This window comes from Mus caroli, chromosome 4 (genome assembly GCF_900094665.2).
Source record: "Mus caroli chromosome 4, CAROLI_EIJ_v1.1, whole genome shotgun sequence".
Taxonomy (NCBI): Eukaryota; Metazoa; Chordata; class Mammalia; order Rodentia; family Muridae; genus Mus; species Mus caroli.
The window spans coordinates 93,317,843-93,330,956 of record NC_034573.1 but is presented as its reverse complement, the minus strand read 5'-3'; positions in this window follow the sequence as shown (position 1 = coordinate 93,330,956).

The window sequence follows — 13,114 nt, the reverse complement described above, 5'->3', positions numbered from 1 at the left end:
AGAGAGAGAGAGAGAGAGAGAGAGAGAGAGAGAGAGAGAGAGAGCATGAAGGTGCACACAGAGTCCAGAAGGCACCATGTCCCCTGGAGCTGGGGTTGTAAGTCACAGAGCTGGATGACTCTGCTCAGGGTATTGGATGTCACAGTCCTGAAGAGTGCTGGTGGCTGTCATATGGAAGTTTCTCTGAAACTGGAGAATCAACCTCCAAGCTAGCTTACAGGTCATTAGCTGGAAGCCTTGGGGCCTCTCCAGGTGTTTGCTGGAGGCCTAAGTGTCTCACCACCCAACCCTTTCCACATGACTTGCCATCTGCTCTCCTTGAGAATGTCAGAGGAAGACAAGGAGACGAGGCAGAGGGAGGACAGAGACAGGGAAGATAGAGTATGCTATCTCTCAGTGGTTCTCAGCCTGTGGGTCACAACTCTTTTAAGGAATACATATCAGATATCCTCTGTTTACATCAGATATTTACATTACTGTTCATAATAGTAGTAATACAGTTGTGAAGTAGCAACAAAATAATTTTATGGTTGGGGGTCACCACAACATGAAAAACTGTATTCAAGGGTGGCAGCATTAGGGAGGTTGAAGACCATGGATCTGAGCCATTGCGACTGTCACATACTACTTTTTAAACTTGCACACTGCCTCCTTCATTGTATTTTCTCTATTAATAGTGAGTCACCAGCTGAAGAGATGGCTCAGGAGTTAAGAGCACTGGCCGCTCTTCCAGAGAACCTGAGTTCAATTCCCAGCAACCACACGGCAGCTCACAACCATCTGTAACACTGGTTCCAGGCAACCTGAGATCCTCACATGTACATACATGCAGCAAAACAGATGTATATAAAATAAAAATATTTTTAAAAATCACCAAATTCAGTGAACACTCCAAGATAGGAGAATTTAACTGTGTCAAAAACAAAACAAAAACAAAAACAAAAAAAACAAACAAACAAAAAACCCCAAAACCATGTGTAGACATTTTAAATCACTACATAGCACTTAAAATTAACCACTTGTTACTGGAGGTATAATGAGAATAAACTAGAGATTCATTGCATGATTGAGCTCAAAAGTCTGGTGGATACGTGGACTTGAAAACAAGATCTCCAAATCCTCTGAGATCTCCAAGTCCTCTGAGAGAAGAGTAACAGCTTTCTCATAGACTACACAAGGGACAGCCATGACCTGGGGGTGAGTGAAGAACAGAGTGCTTTTGTACTGGTATAGTTTAGTACAAATGATTGGAGCAGAGACTGGGGAACTGGGCATTATGGCACACATCTGTCATTCCAGCACTTAGGAGGTCGAGGCAGGAAGATCGGGCATTCAAGGCCATCTTCACTGACACAGAGTTCAAGGCCAACCTAGGTTACAAAAAACAAACAAACAAACAAACAAACAAACAAAAAACACTGACTTTAAAACAACAATAACAACAACAACAAAAAAAAACCAAAAACAAAAACAAAAAAGCAGATCCCTGGAGCCAGGATCTGAACTCTGCCACTTAGCTGTAGGGTGACGTTAACATCCTCTCTGGGCCTCGGTTCCCTGGTCAGTGAGATTCAAGAACTATAGCACCCAGTGTCTGGGGCCTTGTATGTGTTGAAGGAATTAGTAAATGTAGCTCTTCATCCAGTGCCCGAAGCACAGCAGGTGTTAGTTGTTGAACGTAAACTTCCCCAGCAGAGTGACATGGCGAGCTATTCTAACCTGAGGCTCAGCATATCTTTCCAGTCTAACTGGAGATGGATCTGTATCACTCCGTAATGTAATGTTCAACGATGTACTGTGTTTTCATTTTCCCTTTAAAGGGTGTGAACGTGTAAAATGCAACATCACTTGAGCCCTCCCCCCACCTCCCGCCCACCCCTTTCCACTAATGCCACTTCCTTCCCCAGAGGAAACCACTTTAACAGCTTCCTGAATGTCCTCTCAGACACGAATTCTACTTTTGTTTAGTTTATTCTGAACGGATGGATGGTTTGCCCACATGTGTGCATGTACACCATGTACCCAGTGCCCACAGAAGTTAGAATTCCCCAGATCTGCACACACAGACACCTGTGAGCTGCTGTGTGGGTGCTGGGAATCCAACCTCTGGAACCACTGAGCCACCTCTTCACAACTGAACCAGCTCTCCAGACCCACATTTCTACTATTTTAAAGCATGATGACCCAAGGCTGTATTCTTAGCTGCTTGAAAACTGAGGCAGGAGGATGACAAGCAAGCACTCTAATAACTGAACCAACACCTTGGGTTGAATCTCATAGTACTTTTATATGAGTCTGTTTCTAGTCCAATGCTTCCACTCAGCATTGCTAGAAGAGGCAGAGGATTTTCTGTGGCTTTGCCCAGCTTCTCTTCTTGATGAGAGAAGATGTACGCTCTCCTTAACCTTCTCTGCTATCCTGGGTTTAGAGGACTAGTTGTCACCAAACTGGGGCTGCCATAATCATAAGCACAGCCTCTCCCTGGAAACTTAGAGACAGGACTAGAGCAAGGCTCAGCATCTCACCAAGTAGCCATCCCTGGGATGATTCGGAGACTGATCCATCGGGAGTCCAGACATATGAATGACAACGCTGTTTAATGGAGACCCTCTGAGCTGGCATAAATACAGAGGGGAGACAAGAGGCAGAGTGCCCAGTACCACGCTGACCTGTGTTCTTCCTAGGACCAAGCTTCACTCTTATCTTGGGACCTTCCTGATGCCAGACTTGCTCACAGTGATTTTCTCTATTTTCATTCACCACAGTGGATCCCATTGTCTCTTCCCTTAAGGCTGTCCTCCACAGGCTTATGAAAGTTTCCAGGATCAGCTAGCTCCCAGCAAGCATAGCATCAAGCATAGCTATTAAGCCCACTCACTTGGAACTTCGGCCACCCACTTTTGTTCCTTTGTTTCAAAATAATGGTTCTCTAACATTACTAGGCAAAGAAGAAATGTCCATTTAAAAAATAATGTCCAATATTTTTTCTTTTCAGAAACTTTAATCATTTTTGGATGGCTCTCTTTGGAGCAGAGAGAAAATATTACTTAGTGGATTAAATTGGGTGCACTATACTTTAGTCACTTCTGATCAATTTACATTACAAAGATCGAACTCTTTGTGCATAAAGTATAATTCAGTGAGTGCACAGTTTTAGCTAATATAATGAGTGTCTGTGGGGAGTGGAAGAGGCCTCAAATGAGGGCATGCTGTCAACCTGGTGACAACCATGTCAGAGCTTTCCCCTGGGCTGAAGCTCAGACCCGTGGCAAAGCCTTCCTCTGGTGTGGATGTGATTGTTGACAGTATGTTTAAGTTCAAGGGCTTATAAACAGTTGGCCAACGTGAAGTGGAAACTTATGGGTTCTTTGGAAAGTCGGTTGGATGGTGTTTTGTTGGGGCAAATATGTGAAGGAACGATTAGCTGAAGGGGATACAGGTGAAAGACTAAGGCAGAAGCATGAAGGGATGTTTTGCCAAAGCAGACACAGGAAAGAGGATGTTTTGCTAAAGCAAGCACGTGAAAGGACATGTGATGAGGAACTCTTTGTTAACAACACATATATATATTGGTCTGCCTTATGTTGTGTACTTAAGCTGCATTTATTTTCTCCAAAGAGAAAAACACACTGAAAAACTTCTAATGGTATACTGCGGCTTGTTGTGCAAACGTTCTAGACTGCAGAGATGGGAAAGCCAAGTTCATGATTCAGGGAACCACTTAAGTGCTTAGCGGACTGATAATCAGTTACCAAATAGGAGTTTATTTTACTAAATAACATTTGATCTATGTCATGTGCAACAGGATAGTTTTGTTGTTGTATCAAAGTTTGGGAAGATATAAAATCTCTCTTGCTAGAAAGAAAATATCTACCACTCACTTTTTATGATGGTGTGGTCATAAAGGTTGGTGAAATAGACTTAATTATGGAATATCTTAACATGAAGGTGGCTGCTGCCCATTGGAGAGAGTTCACCAATCGTATTTATTGGTAAATTTACACAATAATTGTAATTTGTATTGTTTGGTTAAGAAAGAAACCTCCAGCCTCTAAGAGCAAAACTTCCAGAGGAAGTTATTATTTGTTTATTTTTAGCCAACTGTGACTTTAACAAAGTTAATCATACTGGGGCTGGTAAAATGGCTCAGTGGATAAAGATGCTTTGTTGCCAAGTTTGACTTCCTGGACCGACATGCAAGAAGGAGAGAACCAGCACTGACAAGTTGTTCTCCAACATCCGCCCCCCCCCCCCAAGAAATAAATATAATTAAGTTTTTCATAGAAGAATATATAAGGCATAAATATATATATATTAAAGAGTTAAAATGAACATGAGCATCTGTCTAGCCTCTTCCTAAAGCATCATCCAAGTCACAACAAGTCATTTCAGAGACCTCAACTGGTCCCCTCCATCCCCCAACAAGGTAACTGGAAGGTTCTAGGAGGCCTGAGCATGGCAAACACAGCTCTGGCAGGTTTTGCCCTCCCCCATCCCTGCTCTTTGTCCCTCTGGAGCAAATACCTCTCCTCTGTGCTGAGAACTTAGTTTTGGTATGTCCTGTGCAAACTCTGGTCCCTTGCTGAGTTACTGAAGGTGGTGGGGGATTCCAACACCTTTTAGTGATCAATGTCCCAAAGCTTAGAATAATCACTCCTTCATAGGATAACCATCACCTGTCGGTATCCCGCTGCCAAAAAATGGTTTTGCCCATTTTGGACTTTATTATAAAACCAACTCATAACATTTCTTCCTGGTATGAACCAACACATAACATTTCTTCCGACTCGCATCTTCCAGCACTGTTTTTTTTTCCCCCCCATGGACACTAATGCATGCAGATGTTAGCCCATTACTTTCATGTTCTGTAACCTCCCCTCTTGGGAAGACACATTATATATTCTACTCTAGGCAGATACTTGGATTGCTTTCAATTCTTTTTATTATTATGGACAATGGTGCTATGAAAATTAGTCTGTATGCTTTTCCTCTCCTCTTCCTCCTCTCCCTTCTCCTCTTCTCATTTTTGTTGGTACTGGAAATTTAACCCAAGGCCTTGTGCATGCTAGGCAACAACTCCATGCTGCAACCCCAAGCTATGTTTCAGTGTGCTTGCACAAAGTCACATGCTCACTAGCAGTGTGCAAGAGTTTCTATTGTCACACAACACTCCTCCTCACTTGAAATTGTCTGTTAGGTGTGCAGAAATGTCCTGGGGAGGTTGCACTTTGGATTTCCATCCTTGCTTACAAATTTGATGATCTCTTCATAGGTTTGATGATAATTTGAGTTTCTTCTTTTCCAAAGAAACCGAGTTAGTCTTCTAGCATCTCCTTTAACGACAGGCACCACATGAAATTTCCTGATGAATACATGTCTGAGTTTTAGTGTATTCCTGTTCCTAATTCTTCATCGCTCATGCTCATTTAAGAACATGAAAATGTTTAAAAGTTATACTACTCCAGCAGTACTTGCTGACAGGCCCTTCCTTTCTTTATTCTTCAGGCCTTATTTACATGTCTGAATCTAGGCTTAGTCTCTTCAGATTCACTAATTCAGTTTTATATCTTGTACCGACAAATAGTATCTAATTATTACTTTATAAATTTTATTTATTTTACTATTTATTTTTGGATGGGGTCTTGCTATTTATACCCCATGCTGACCTGGAACTTGCTATGTAGCCCAGGCTGATAAACTCAAAATCCTTCTGCCTCTGCTTGCCCAGTGCTGGGATAATAGGCATGTGCCACCATGCCTTGATCAACTTTATAAATTATTTTCATATTTACTTTATTTATTTTCATATTTATTTATTTATGTGTATGGGGAGTGTGCCTAGGTGCATTCAGATATCAGCAAGGATGCCAGATCCCTGGGAGCTGGAGTTAAGGCAGTTGTGAGATGCCAGCTCATAATTCCTTCATGGGCAAGAGTTTGCGTTTAGGTTGCATTATCACAACTGAATTATAACCATCATTGTAGAAAGTTTTTTACAACCCACAAAAGAATCGCTTCATTCATGATTACCACTTTTGAAAAATGATTTATTTTATGATATGACAATCCTGTCACCCCAGAAGAGGGCATCGGGTCCCATTACAGATGGTTGTGAGCCACCATGTGGTTGCTGGGAATTGAAAACATGACCTCTGGATGAACAGTCAGTGCTCTTTAACCACTGAGCCATCTCTTCAGCCCATGATTACCACTTTTAATTTGGGTTCCTTTGATCCTCATATCTATTTGTTTGGCATCTGGTGCCCAAATTAAACATTTGTTATACATGGTCACCCTAGAAATGCCAAAGACAACATGCGAGCCTGTAAGTCTGTCCTTGAAGTCCCCTATATTTTCAGACTTAATATTTCTGAAAGACGAGCAGCAAATCTATTCCAAGCCTAAATGAGACAGTCCAGCATGGAACAACTCTTGACAATTCACTTCCAAACCGTCGGCTGGCACACTGGCAGAACACTGAACAGTTTAATCATCAAAGTAAGGTTACTGGGAACGTGGCATTTTAGATCCGATCTTGGAGAAACCTTCGTTCGTGGTCCCTCTCTTTTTCATTAGGTATTTTGTGCAATATTTCGAGTGCTCTCAACTGGTGAAAATAACTGAAATGAGTAGCTGATACCTTCCCGGGACATTGCCAAATTTAGCCCTTTTAGGGGCTAGACTTATTGCTTCCTTTTGTACTTCCATGTATATGTGGAGTCAGGAGTTGCAGTGATTACTAAGGAAGGCACACTTTTCTTAAAAGGAAACCATCCCTCCCCGCCCTCCCCCCCCCCCCCCGTCCTTACAACTACTACCCAGACATTGCCTGCAGTCTACATTAGCTAACTGACTTCAGGCACACCATTTAATTTCTAGGTTTCCTGTCTCTAAGATAATGGCGTGGACTACTGATACAGTCTTCTGTATGCTGTCTCCACGCTTCCTGAGTCCACGGTCGGTCGGAGTCAGGGCTGATTCCTGAAGATCTGCAGCACAGCTTTCCCCTCCTTCCTCTATGGCACATGCCTGCTTCTCCTCCAACCCCCAAACTTGTGCTGCTTGAAGGTATACCACAGAGAAGGGTCAAGTCAGCTGTAGCCACCCGGCGCCAGCCTGAAGCTCGTGGCTGCTGCTTGAACTTGCCTTTCTTTGACAAGTGCATTCTAGATGTTAAAGTGCGGCCCAGTCACCCGAAGAAATAGGGCTTGGAGTGCGCCTGAGGTCGGGGCGGGGACGCCGCGGTTCTTTGCTAGGCTTGGAAACCTAGGAACCATTTCAGGCTGGGTGCGAGTCACGCGGCGATTGCACGGCAGGGATTGTGCAATGGGGCCGGCCGCGGCGGGGGACCCCCGCAGGAAGTGGGGGAGGCGGCCACCGCGCTAACTCTTTACATCTAACTTGCCGGCGGCTTCAGCGGGGCACAGCCGAACCTGGGACCTCCTGCTCACTCCCGGAGACGCTGCGAATAGTGGAGCCACCGCGACCGGGAGGGGATCAAAAGGTCCGCCTCCCCGCCGCCAAAGCTGGCCTGGCCGGGGACCCAGGGCTGCCCAGCGCCCGGTGCAGGCATACGCCCGCGAGTTCCTGGGCGCTCCTCCAGCCGTAGATCCTGTGACATGCATACTGTTATTAGCCTCTCTTCGAAGTCCGGGGACAGGCTAGATGTGGGACGGGTGGCTGAGATGCAAGTGTATGGGGCGTTGGCCCAGACCCGAAACTAAATTCTGTTTCCGGTGGCTGTGCGTGTGCTTTTGGGGCCCTTAGTGTGGTATCATGGCATTTGTAGGAAGAGCTGGATAGCATTCCACAGATCTGGTCACTATTTTCAGTAAGATTTGGGGAAACAGAGGCACCAATTGAACTAGTTGTCAGTTATCCCAGCAGTAGGCTGAGGAGGGAGGATTGCAGCGAGATAGACACAGGCCAGCCTGGGGTGCACAGTGAAAATGAGAGACGGAGGAGAAAGGAGAGCGGAGAGAGATGGGGAAAAGAGAGAAGTGGGAGTTAAGATTACAACGAGTTTGCCCATCTAGGGGCTTACTTCGCCCTCCTTTTTGCAGCGCTCTCAGAAACATCTGGGCCTGGGTTTCCTGATAGTGACACCCGGCGGAGACCTGAGTTAGCCTCGATCGACGCTGGCTCTTACAGGCGGAAGATCGAATTCAGTCCACTGAAAATTCAACGTAAGCCCGGTGTCATCTAACTAACGACAGCTACAGCCGTCTCTTGGTCCCATTCTAGGGCTATTCTGGTCAGTTCGCGGGTCCACGCGCCACTGCCTTCCCTCGCGGCAGCTTCCGAGCAGCTCGGAGTCTGGAGCGTGACTTCTCAGCGGCGGGGTGGCGGTGGCGTGGGCGGGCATCTCCGGGAAAGCGAGCAGAGGAAGTGGAGTCAACGCGCAGGGCGCTTGCCAGTACGGGCCTCGGGGACACTGCGTGGGGCTGCGGAACTCGGAGCTGGCCTGTCTGCGCCTCCTGCAAACTCCAGGAACTGCTGCAGCCCAGAGCAGCTGGTTCCAGCTGTGCAAAGTCCAGTAAATTGAGCTGAGCACAGCACGCTCCCTCTGAGGCGCCCTCCTGTAGCAGTTTCGGGGTGCACACGGAACTTTGGAGAAACATTTATCAGAAAAGCAAAATAGGCTAATGGGAGGATTTTGTTTGTTTGTTTGTTTTAATCATAAAACCTTGAAAATTATCCCAGCTGTTTGGAGAATCTTTAAAAAAAAAATCATAAAATGACTAGTCTTTAAAAAGTCAGGTAATTTTTTTCAAAATCTGAATGAAAAAAAAAATTGAAATGGCAGTACTCAGATCCACTAACAGCCTGATTAATAACCGTACTACATGAACTCACAAGAACCAAAACATTTCCTAACATTTTCTTGTTTAAAAATTACTATATAAAAATATGTTCTATGCATATGTTAATGATTACTATGCATTTTGCATTTACTTAACCAATGCCCCATCGAAGAACGTAAGGTTGCATATTGAATGATGATGTTTAGGACTTTTGGTGTGCAGCTTTGCAGCTCGATCTTAGAAGGCATTCTCAACTATTTACATAGATACATTTCCTACAGGGTTTATTAATTGAGGGTTGATAAGCATTGCCCCCCCCACCAGGCCTGTCATGCTTTATTGCTTTCTGCTCCTATTTCCACCAGTTTGCCCAGATTTTCCATATTGTTTACTCACTAAGTATCTCTAAGTATCACACAACAAATATTCCAGGAGACAAAGTGCACCACAGCAGATAAATCAATAACCGTGGTTGTCGGTGGTCTCATTAATGTTAAAGCCCTGTGCCGCCAGGTCCTGAGATTAAGAAAAGACTTGTTTCCAGATCCTCAAGTTTCAGGTAACACTAGAGAAGGATGAGGAGGGCACAGTGGGCATTCTGGTGAAGAAACACAGTGCCCTAGGTGCCTGGTATGTGTTCATTGACTCGGGGAATGGCGTGTTGTCTTATGTAACTTCTTGTACTGAGAATAAACTAGGAAAGAGGGCAGGAACTCAAGAAAAAGAGTTTGTTATGCTGAAGAAGAAAGGAGGGAGAGAAAGGAGGAGGAAAGAAAGAAAGAGAAAGGAAGAAAAAGAAAGAAAGAAAGAAAAAAAGAAAGAAAGAAAGAAAGAAGAAGAGAAGAGAAGAGAAGAGAAGAGAAGAGAAGAGAAGAGAAGGGAAGAAGAGAAGAGGAGAGGAGAGGAGAGGAGAGGAGAGGAGAGGAGAGGAGAGGAGAAGAGAAAAGGAAAAGGAAAGGAAAGGAAAGGAAAGGAAAGGAAAGGAAAGGAAAGGAAAGAAAAGAAAAGAAAAGAAAAGAAAAGAAAAGAAAAGAAAAGAAAAGAAAAGAAAAGAAAAGAAAAGAAAAGAAAAGAAAAGAAAAGAAAAGAAAAGAAAAGAAAAGAAAAGAAAAGTTTGGGCTACAAGTGTAGCTGAATGTTAGAACTTTGTGTATGAGGTCTTGGGTCCAATCCCAACCCCAGAATAAAATTTACATTTTATTCACATAGCAACTAAAAAGAGTAATTCAAAGATGATAGTGAAGCTGGATTCCATCACTTAGTCCACCAGAGATCTCTGACTTCAGTGGACCCCATAATGTCCTTGCAGAGAGGAGAGGGGAAATGTAAAAGGAAATTTCCCAGGAGTTTTGAGAACTACAGAGAATCAATCCATTTCACTGGCACCAGCTACCATAACACTTAGACAGTATACAGTGTATATCACATTAGTAAATGTCTTTCCCCCTACCTTTAAAAAATTATTTAAAGGCAAACAAAGTCTCAGAGTTCGAGGCCAGCCTGGTCTACTGAGTGAGTACTAGGACAGCCAGGGCTACACAGAGGAAACCATGTCTTGAAAAACAAACTAACAAATGAATTGTTTTGTGTTTGAGATTTTGGGTGCTCTCGGAGTCTAGAAGTCTTAGAGCCCCTCTAGAGCCATCCAGTGAACGTACCAGGAATCAAACTTGGGTCACCGGAAGGGCAGTGCACACTGTTAATGGCTGAACCATTTCCAGCCTCTATTCATTTTTTTTAAGTTTTAAAAATTAAATCTTATATATTTATTTATTTACTTGTATGTATGTGTTTTGTGCGTGTACGTATATTTGTTTGTGTGTTTATATGTGTGTTTGTGTGTGTGTATGTGCGTATGTATGAGACCACCACTCTATGCATGGGAAAGTTAAAGGACAACTTAAGGGAACCAGTTCTCTCCTTCTATTATTTGAGTTCTGGGGATGGGGTTCTGATCATCAACCTTGGTTGCAAGCACTTTTACCCAGTGAGACATCTTTCTGGCTGCTGGTACATACATTTTTTTAAATAAATGAAAGATAGTATGTTATATTTTCTAATGTATAAGACTCCTCAAATGCAACCAATTGTTCTATCAAACACACACACACACACACACACACACACACACAAAGGGAACTAATCCGGCTGCTGCAATCATGTATATTATCCTTTTATCCCTTTCAAGTGTCTTCTCATCACTAATGGATTGCCTTCCTCTTTAGCAAAGAAATAAGCACAGAGAACACTAGGTTTTAAAATATGTAACTATCTCTCACCTGGGAAAGCTTCATTGATGTAGACTGTCAATATTCTCTAAAACCACGTTTGCAGTTCCATTTCCAGCCCATCGATAGCGTCTGCCTGTTTGAAGGGGCTATAGGGAAGCCAACAACACTAAATAAGATAGATTACAGATCACATTCACCTCTCCCTCTCAGCGAGCCTGGCAGACATAGCTCCCTCATCGCAAATGGGAGTTTGGAGCACAGACCTCTTGCCTCTTCTCAATTTACCAATCCATCACTCCCAATCTCTGCAGCAGGTTGCAAATGGTGTTTAGCTTTATCTGTAATTGCTTAGGTGGTTTGGATAGATGATCTTGTCAGAAATGGCTAGCACCAACAGGTTTGATTTCTCCTATTCTACCCCTCCTGCACCAAAAGAGTGAAGTGTTTATCAACAGCCTAGAATAGAGAGGGTCCTAGCAGAGCGATAGTTGCTTCTGTAGAGTCCAGGCTGAGGCAGGCACACGCGTCTTGTTTGTTTAGCACTTGGGAATCAGGGAGCACTTGCAGTGTGTACACTGTCACCCTTCAATCTCACTGCAATTGTTCCTGTGAGTAGGCAGGGCTGGCCTATTAGGCCTATTATTCCAACATGGAGACTGAGTGTCAGAGCTCCAAGTTTCCTTCCTGACCACGACACAAAGCCCACACAGGAACCCAGCACCAGAATGTAAGCCAGCACAAGGGTAGTGCTGTGGTCTCCACTGCAAATTGCTTCTGACGCTTTCAGTTTAACTAGTGTTCCTCTAGGACCCCTTATGTGCAACCCATCAGGCTCAGAGTGTGGCCAGAGTCTTCGATGTTGCCACCTTTCTTGAAGGAACTGGACTTCATTTGGTGAAAGTTAGTGTATCGATACTGTGGCTACAAGCGTGACCTACATTTTCATGTATTTCAGGAATGGAAAGAAGAGAGCGAGGGCTGTGTGTCTGGGATATTTTCATGGTAACACTCATATATTTTAGATATTTGATCCTTAGCAGATGTATGATTTCTCCCATTTTCTATGTTTTAAGCTTTATTAATGATGTTGTTTGAAGAACAAGAGTTTTTAATTTTCTGAGGTTCAGGTTTTTTTTTATTCTGTGCTCTGGTGTCACATGCATGAATGCATTGCCAAGCGTCTGGAAAGGGGCTCGGGAGACAAAGCCCTTGCTGCACAAACGTGAGGGCCTGCGTCCAAACCCACAAAGCTCACAGAAAAAGCCTGGCGTGGGTCTGATCACTCTTATAACCCCTGCCCGTGATTGGTTTCCAGGAGGATCGCTGGGACTTGCCAGCCATCGGCCTAGCTGAACAATAATAGCTGCAGCCTCAGTGAGAGACCGGGCCTCAAAGGAATAAGGCAGACAGTTAGTAGATCAGGCGCCTAATAGCCTCTTCTGGGCGCTGCATGTGGGCACCTATGCTTATACTGAACACACAAACACAGATATGAGAAGACATAGGAGCTAAAAACAACGAACAAGAATGGAGTGTGTTACCAAACTATGTTTTCCAAGATTTACTCTTTATTTATTTATTTATTTATTTATTTATTTATTTATTACTATTTGAAAACACCTTTGTCTTTGGGGAAATCTAAAAAGCTATGCATATGGCCAGGGCAAGGTACTAGGTAAGAAAAGTCCTGGGAAAATTAAAACCCGAAGTTTTTCTCACAGGCTGATTATTAAGCTCAGTGTAAGTCTGGCTAAGTGTTAAAGAGAGCCCCAAACAGACTAACCTGCAAAGATAGAGAGGTGAGAATTTTGTGGTGGTGGTGTTTTTTTTGTTTTGTTTTGTTTTGTTTTTTTGTTTTGTTTGTTTTTCCTAACAGATTTAACGTTTTAGTTGTTTAGAATCAACATTTAGAATGTTGATTCATTTTGAATTAATTTTTGCGTATGGGATGAGGGGAAGGTCTAACCTCATTTTTTAAAGTAACAGTTAAAATTTTTCTTGAATTACACCTGTTTATTTATGGGGGGTGGGAAGGCATATGTGGAAAGCAGAAGGCAGCCTGCTGAAGTCAGTTCTTCC